General features: G+C 34.9%; 1 pseudogene; it reads right to left on the reverse strand.

Annotated features, from left to right (window-relative positions):
• Window positions 1-4,929: 4,929 nt before the first annotated feature.
• Window positions 4,930-6,884, reverse strand: LOC124993801 (nucleolin-like; annotated as a pseudogene).
• Window positions 6,885-7,828: the final 944 nt, after the last annotated feature.

The following is a 7,828-nucleotide window of genomic DNA, read 5'->3' on the forward strand; positions in this document are numbered from 1 at the left end:
TTTTTTGTTTTTGTGTTTGATGTGAGATAAGGATTCAATTTTATTTTTCTGCACATGATTATTCATTTAGTGACATTTTTACTATTTGAAGTCTGAAAATAAGTAGGCTTTTCTAACTCTTTAAATTTTGAAATTCTGTCATTTTTTATTAGAAAAATAGATTATATTTTTCTACTCTTTGAGTATCAGGTACAATAGCTATTCCTCATGTTTTTGAGATTTAAATATCTTTTCATGCTCTATTTTCTGTCCTTTCAGCTTGAAAATGAACCAACTCTCATTGCCTGAGCTCATTTCTTTCTAATTCAGCTAAAAGCAGCTAGCAATAATAATTTCATGTTTCTAATATGATTTCTAATATTATGATTTCCCATAAAATGATTTCCCTATAATGATTTTCCAAACCTACAAACTTAATAAACTCTTAGTTTAGTATAAAATGTGATAGTTTTGCCAAATATTTTGCTATTGTACAACATGGATCTATTAAGATGATTTATATATTAATATTTCACAGGGAAACTTCATTTTTGAATCAGAACAGACAGTTTATTAAGCCCAGAACATCTTGCAGTGGTTTCTCCTACACATTTCTCTCCAGGGTGATATGCTGCTGGGGTGGGTCACAGGTTCATCTGTGTTTGTAGTAAAACTGCACCACAAGAGACCCCCCACAAATTGTTATGAGAATGCACAGCTCTTGTAAAACTGCTATCATGCATACCTATATGTCTTTCTAGAAATATATATATATATATTGGGGGGTGGGGCTTGTGTTCTGGAAAACTAGGCATAATTCCCTAAGGAAAATGTCATCTAAGTGTCTATTACTCCTGAATGTCCTCAAATGTCTCCAGGGGAAGGGGCAAGGATTGGCTAAGAAGAGACCAATATTCTCCATCTTCATTATATCTTCTCCATTTCCTTTGTTCATATGGCCCAGAAAATATAGAAACTTTGACAAACGTCAGAATTTTATCCCCTTAGTTTCCTCATATTTCTATATCTCATGTCATTTTCCTCACTGGTAACAATATGACCTCTAAACCAATGTTTTACATTTTGAATTCTACATTGGAAAATGCTCTACTTCAAGATTTCAAATCCTATTTCAACTTTAAAATTTTAGCAGTTTCTGTTTCATTTTAATTTGTGTTTGTATGTGTGTGTGTTGCTAAGTATTGAAGACAGGACCTTGTGCAAGGTAGGTAAGTGCTCTACTATTGGACTGCGTCCAAACTCCTATTTTAGCACTTTTAAAGGATACAGCAGGAAATGTTTTCAGCTTAACTTAATAGAAATTTATTTCTGTCTGTGTAAGTAAAAACAGATGGGAATGGAGTAGTACTTCCATTCCCTGAAGTATTCATAACGTAATACACGTGTCTCTCATCTTCAGCATTGACATTCAGAAATCGCCATAGGCATCAGCACACAGCAGGGTAGGGATGGAGAGAAAGGGAATGGCTTGTAGACTAATTCATGGGCCAGGCACGGAGAAAGTACACAAGACATTGGTTTATATGCATTGAATAGAATGTATTCACATTTTCATACTTAACTAAGACAACCTGGAAAAAGGTCTTACTACATTTTCACAGGAATAAGATATGGGTTTGCTTAATAACCACTTGGTCTCTACTGTTTTAGTATCTCTCCTTTTATATTTCCATATTTTCTCTACTTTTAATATCAGTAATATCAGTTTTTTATTACAATACAACACCAAACTTGCTAGTTGGCAATTTCTCAGTATTGCTCCAAAATATTTGCTTTTAACTTCCAATAATTATGGTTCCATCAAACCAAAGTATTTTACAGATGTCTGTATTTTTTTTTCTAAATTGTTAAGCATTATAATGGATTTTTTCAGTTTCTTAATATAGTTTCATTTTTTGTCTAAAAATTTAGGATTATTTAGAAAAAAACTTCATAATTTTCTCAAGAACAGAACTACTTTATACATGAAGATATTCTGCTTTCTTTTTCTCAATGTCAATTTAAAATAACACTTAAATATGAATAGTCTTAAATAAAAATACTTTAATTACAGATACATCTATAAAGATATTTTAAAAACAAGGAATCTTCCTCAAATGCAGATAGTCCTACATTCTCAAATATTGGAAATCCTGTTTTGAGTCATATTTTTATCATATCCAGTGTAATCACAGGAAAACATTAAGCACTTGAAAATTAGAAATTCTTTCTACTCTCTTTTCAACTTCAGTAAATTTTATACTATATTAAATTTGCAGTTTTTCTTTTAAATTATAGATGTAAACACTTGATGAACATGTACCCATGAAACTTACCTGTGATAAATGTAGCAAAAATTTAAAATATGACACACAACCAATAATAACAGAGTTTATAAAAATAAAATTAAATAGCATCATCATCTTCAAGGTCATACTAAAAGAAAGTTAAACTAGCATTAGGTCATTTCTAGAACTCAACTAAGAGTGAAACAGATTGCCTATGCTGAATGTCATTGGTACTTTGTACAGACTTCCAGATGAACTTGAGTATCAACCCTGATGCTTTAACGTAGAAGTATTTGTTTTGATAGAAAACTTACATAATCAAGGCAAAAAAAAATTAATATTATGAGGAAAACTTCACTTATTTTTTCTTAATTTAAAAATAACAACTAATTCTAACTATAGGATTTAACCATCTCAGGCATGTAGATATACAATGCTGAGAGAGAAATTCTATCAACAAAATCTCTCCACTGTTTGACTTGACTCAAATGAGTAAGCCGGTATAAACATGTGTAGCAGTGCATGAGTGTAAGATGATTGAAGGAATACAGCATAAATATGGATGTTCTCAATGTTCACATGTACTGGGAAATAAAATTGCAAACTTTTACCATGGAATGCCTGTTTTCCTCATTTAACCTGTCTTTTCCTATTTCACCCTAACTTTTGGCAGTTTGTGTGTATTGTGGTTGATTAGGAAAACAAGTTATTAAAAGAGACGCATATCAGAAGTCTGAAATTTTAAATATTACAACAAAATATTAGAGAGGTTGTGCTCATTTTTGAAACTATTCAGGTTTATAGCTTGATCCTCTGTGTCAAGTTCTGTAATAGCTTCATCCATGTTCCAAATTAGCATAGCGTACCTTTCACCTGTAGTTTCTTGAACTACTTACCATTCATGCCAAGGGTTTCCTATCTCAAGTACCTGGTCACTCTTCCTGAAGGTGTCTCTGGTCCTGAGGGACAGATTTGAATTTCAAGGTATTTTTAACACTCTGTGGTCCCCTTTAATGAGAAAGGGAAGCAGATGTATAAATATTCCAACAACACTAAGCTTCAATTGCCCATGGCGTTAACACTCATTAACTCAAACTTGACTTGTTTTCTTCCTTCAGGGTTTCATTTCTCCATTTTTCAGCATTTACTGGAATTATACCTAAATAAACTAATTAAACCATAATCCTTCCTTTGGGGTCTGGTTTGAGGGAGAAATAATTTTAGATATGGCTATAGTCCTTAAAGGAGGATGAGAGGCTTTAGATTCTTTAAAATTATTGCAAATTATTGCAATCCATGCTACAAAACTTAATGTAATGTATTTTTTTATATTTGGATTTATGTCTGAATCAACTATTAGGAAATATAAAGAAATTAATAAAAAACTATGAAGACATTGAAAATATTACCTAAGAATAAAGATAATAAACACTAAGATAGTATTTCTAAGATAGTATTTACATTAGTTTGTCATTTGTCTATATAAATTCTTTTTATTTATTCTTTCTTACATATAATTGTTTTGTTTTTTTGTAAACAAATATAGGCAGACAAAAAAGAAGGATTAAATGAGAAAGATGTCTCAAGTTTTTCCCACCTTTTAAAAAAAGAAAACTCATAAAAGCAATATATGACACTTAACTTAAATTGTAGTTGTATACATATACCAATAGGTAAGTATAGATTATAAAAATATATTTCTATTAGTATTATTTGAAAGATTACATTACATGAAAGTGGAAAAAATAAAATTGCATAAATTATTGGTATTGTCTTCTCTCTTTATTTTTCTATTACCAATGATAAATTTCACTTCCTTCCTCCAGATAATACTTTTACATTCAACAACTTTTCTTTCAGAGTTTACATGTAGTTTTGTATTTGCTACATGTTGAGAGTTGTCATAGGGAGCACTATATTGGAGAAGCAGTGGAGAGTACCACATTAGGTTGGCAAGCTTCAGTAACATTGGGCATCTTTGTAACACTTCAAGAAAATGACACATTTAAGAAGGAAAATATGTTGAAATTCAGATTTGCGTGTGTGTGTGTGTGTGTGTGTGTGTGTGTGTGTGTGTATGTGTTTCTCAAGGGGAAAAAAAAATAGGACACAAGAACAAAAAGTGATAAACCAGGACCAAGTCATAGATTCCACTACCCAGAGTTCCTCTTTTAGCATCTCTCCTCATAGAAATTACAGCAGAAGATGATTTCTACATAACGGTCAAGCAAGAAATTTTTTTTCAGAGTTTAGGACTTTTAATTTATCTTAAAGTCACCGAAGCAAAACTCATAAAACATTCTGCTTTCCTTTATGCCCCCCAACGCAAACAAAACAAAAAACTATTTGTAGGGGGAAAAAAAAAAAAAACCAAAAACAAAAAACAGTTTTGTACATGGAATGAAACAATATAAATTCAAAAGTTACAAATAGGGGTTAGCTCTATCACTCATCTCTTTAAAAATTTTATATGAATATCCAGTCAAAACCAACAGGGTATCTCCTTTGAAATGTCATCTATACGGATTTCCAAGTAGACCACAGGACTGTATACTGTCTTGGAATGTCCACAGAAGGCTCTGTCATTGAACAGGTAACAGTGTTTAAAAACCCCAGAGTCCTTTCTTTCAAAAGGAAGAGGGAACGACAGGGACAGAAGAAACTATTCCAACTTCATCTTCTTACCTTGGGGCTTGTGGTCTCCTCCTCCCCGTCTACTTCCTTGGCTGCCACCTCTGCCTCCAAAACCTCCTCTTCCACGACCCCCAAAGCCACCGGGAAGGCTTGGCGCAGTCCAAGGTAACTTTGTTTCCATCAATTTCACCATCTCCCTCAGCCTCTTGGGCATCTTTAGCATCTTCCTCACTGTTGAAGTCTACAAAACCAAACCCTTTGGAGGATACAGTTTCCAGGTAAGTGACTATCCTTGCACAGACAGAGCAGTCAAATGATTCTTTTAAGGTTTCTTTGGTGGTATCCTCAGACAGACCTTTGACAAACAGAGTTTTTGATGGCTGGCTTCTTGTGTTAGGAGATCCCGTGGGTCCTTGCAACTCCAGCCTGATTGCTCTGCCCTCAGTTTCCCTTTTATTACAGGAATTTAAAGCTTCTTTTGCATCTTCAAATGAAGCAAACTGTATAAATGCATACCCTTTAGATTCGCCATTTTGGTTCTTGATAAAATTTGCCTTCTCAAATACTTTCTGAAGAGTTTTTCTGTTGAATTGTAAGAGAGTTTTTGATTCCTCACTCCAAGTACTATTCTTTCCACCTCTATAGTCTTCATTTTGACCTTTCTCTCTAGTGTAGTAGAGGGAAACAGATCGCCTATCAATCTTTGTTCCCTGCTTTTCTTCAAAGGTTTTCTCTGTATCAGCTTCTGTCTTAAATTCAGTATAAGCAATTCCTTTACTCTTCTCATCTTTACTGACTAATCTGATCTCCATGGCATCTTCAAACACTTATTTTAAATCATCCTGAGTGACTTTGTAAGGGAGATTTTTGGCCAAAAGTGTTCTTGCATCTTGATCTTTCTTACTGTCTTTTCCCTTTGGTTTCTCTAGTTTAATTTCATTGCCAAAACGTTTTAAACCAGTGAGTTCCAAGGTTTTTTCCAGATCTTCAGCAGATTCAAAATCCACATAGCCAAACTTCCTAGTTGTTCCAATTCTGACATCCACAGCAGCTAGATCATTTTTTTGCAAAAAGTTCACTGATACCAATTTTTAGTTCAGGAGCAGATTTGTTAGAATTCAGATTTCCAACAAAGAGATTAAACGATGTAGTTGGTTCTGTGCCTTCTACTTTCTGTTTCTAGACTTCAGGGGCTGCCTTCTGTTTGACCATTTCCTTCTTTTGTTTTCCAGGTGTTTCTTTGACAGGCTCTTCTTCCTCCTCTTCATCATCTTCTTCATCTTCCTCATCCTCCTCCTCCTCCTTGTCATCCTCCTTAGCCAACTCTTGACTTTCATTGGTATGGCTTCTGCAACAGCTTTCTTTCCTTTGGCTGGTGTGATCTCCATGGCTTCTTCTTCAGAGTCATCTTCCTCCTCCTCATCATCATCTTTGTCCTCTGAGGCAGGGGCAGCAGCTGCTGCTTTCATCACTGTTGGTTCAAATTCCTCCTCCTCCTCCTCATCATCATCATCATCTTCCTCACTGTCATCCTCCTCCTCCTCATCGCTGTCTTTCTTCTTGGCATTCTTGCCATTTTTTGCCCCCTTGGCTGGAGTAACAGCTCCCTTCTTACCAGGGGCTGCTACCAATGCTTTGCCCTGAGTGGCTCCCTTCTTGCCAGGTGTTGTAACTACTTTGGCTGGTGTAACTGTCTTCTTGGCTGGTGTGACTACTGCCTTTTGGCCTGGAGTGACAGCTGCTTTCTTGGAAGGTGTGGAAATTGCCACCATTTTTGTTGGGGAAACTACTACCTTCTTTGCTGGAGTTGTGGTAACCTTCTTGCCTTTCTCCTGAGGGATGAAAACCTCTTCTTCACTGCTGTCATCTTCTTCATCTTCTGACACGTCCTCATCTTCACTATCTTCTTCTACCTCATTTGGTGGAGGAACCATTTCCCTTGGGATCACCTTGATTTCTACCAGCCTTTGCGAGGTTCATCATGATGGCGGGTTATGACAGCGGAGTGTGTGGCAGGCGAGTGGCACAGATGAACCTAGAGGAACTGAAACGAGGTTGATGGTGGCCCTCGGGTACTCAAGAATTTTTTTAACATCAACTTTAGAAAAAAAAAATTATGTGAACTGTTTATGGGAGAAATTAAGACAAAGAAAAAAATGTTAACTTGCTGAATTTTTAGTTATTTCATATAATCAAACAATAAGAGTTTTTGATGCAATTTTCTTCACCTTTTCTAACTAATATAATTGATAAATTGAAGTTAGCAGCAACTCAGTTGTCTCACTGCTCATGCACAGATGCTAAATGTTAGAAGAGGTAAGAACTCATTTGCTAATGAAAATACTGAAAAAGAAACATTTATGACTGAAATAGGGTTAAAATAGTCGAAGCTTATATTTTCTGTATTACAATCCCCTTTTCAGTAGTTTTCTGAATATGACTTACCCTGTAAAGTAGTATACAGGCTCTCATACCTTGTACTAGTCTACTCCATTTTTAATCTGAAATCAAGGAACATCCTAATATGAGAGAGGAAAGAAGTTTGAAGGAGTACTGCACATAAACTTTTCAGATTTCTCCAAGAAAAATGTCTCACCTTTTCTTGTGTGAATACATTTGGCCTTGATCTTAAGATCTATGACTCCTGTGAGCCTAACTTGACAATTCAAACTGTATCATTATGTCCTGATTTTAGGAGTGCACTTTTGTTCTACTAGAGGAGAATAAGAAAGACACTTATGACTTGGTGATTCTTGTTCAAAAAGGACATCTTTAAGTCATTCGCTGATAGAGATATCTTTGAATGCTAAAACATCTTGATGCTCTTTTATGAATAGTTCTAACCTCATGGTTTGCAAAATTAAGTGACTGAGTTGGGTAATAAACGTGTATAATAAGGTACAGTTGGAGAGCAATGAGGGCATAGC

This window comes from Sciurus carolinensis, chromosome 9 (assembly GCF_902686445.1).
Source record: "Sciurus carolinensis chromosome 9, mSciCar1.2, whole genome shotgun sequence".
Lineage (NCBI taxonomy): Eukaryota > Metazoa > Chordata > Mammalia > Rodentia > Sciuridae > Sciurus > Sciurus carolinensis.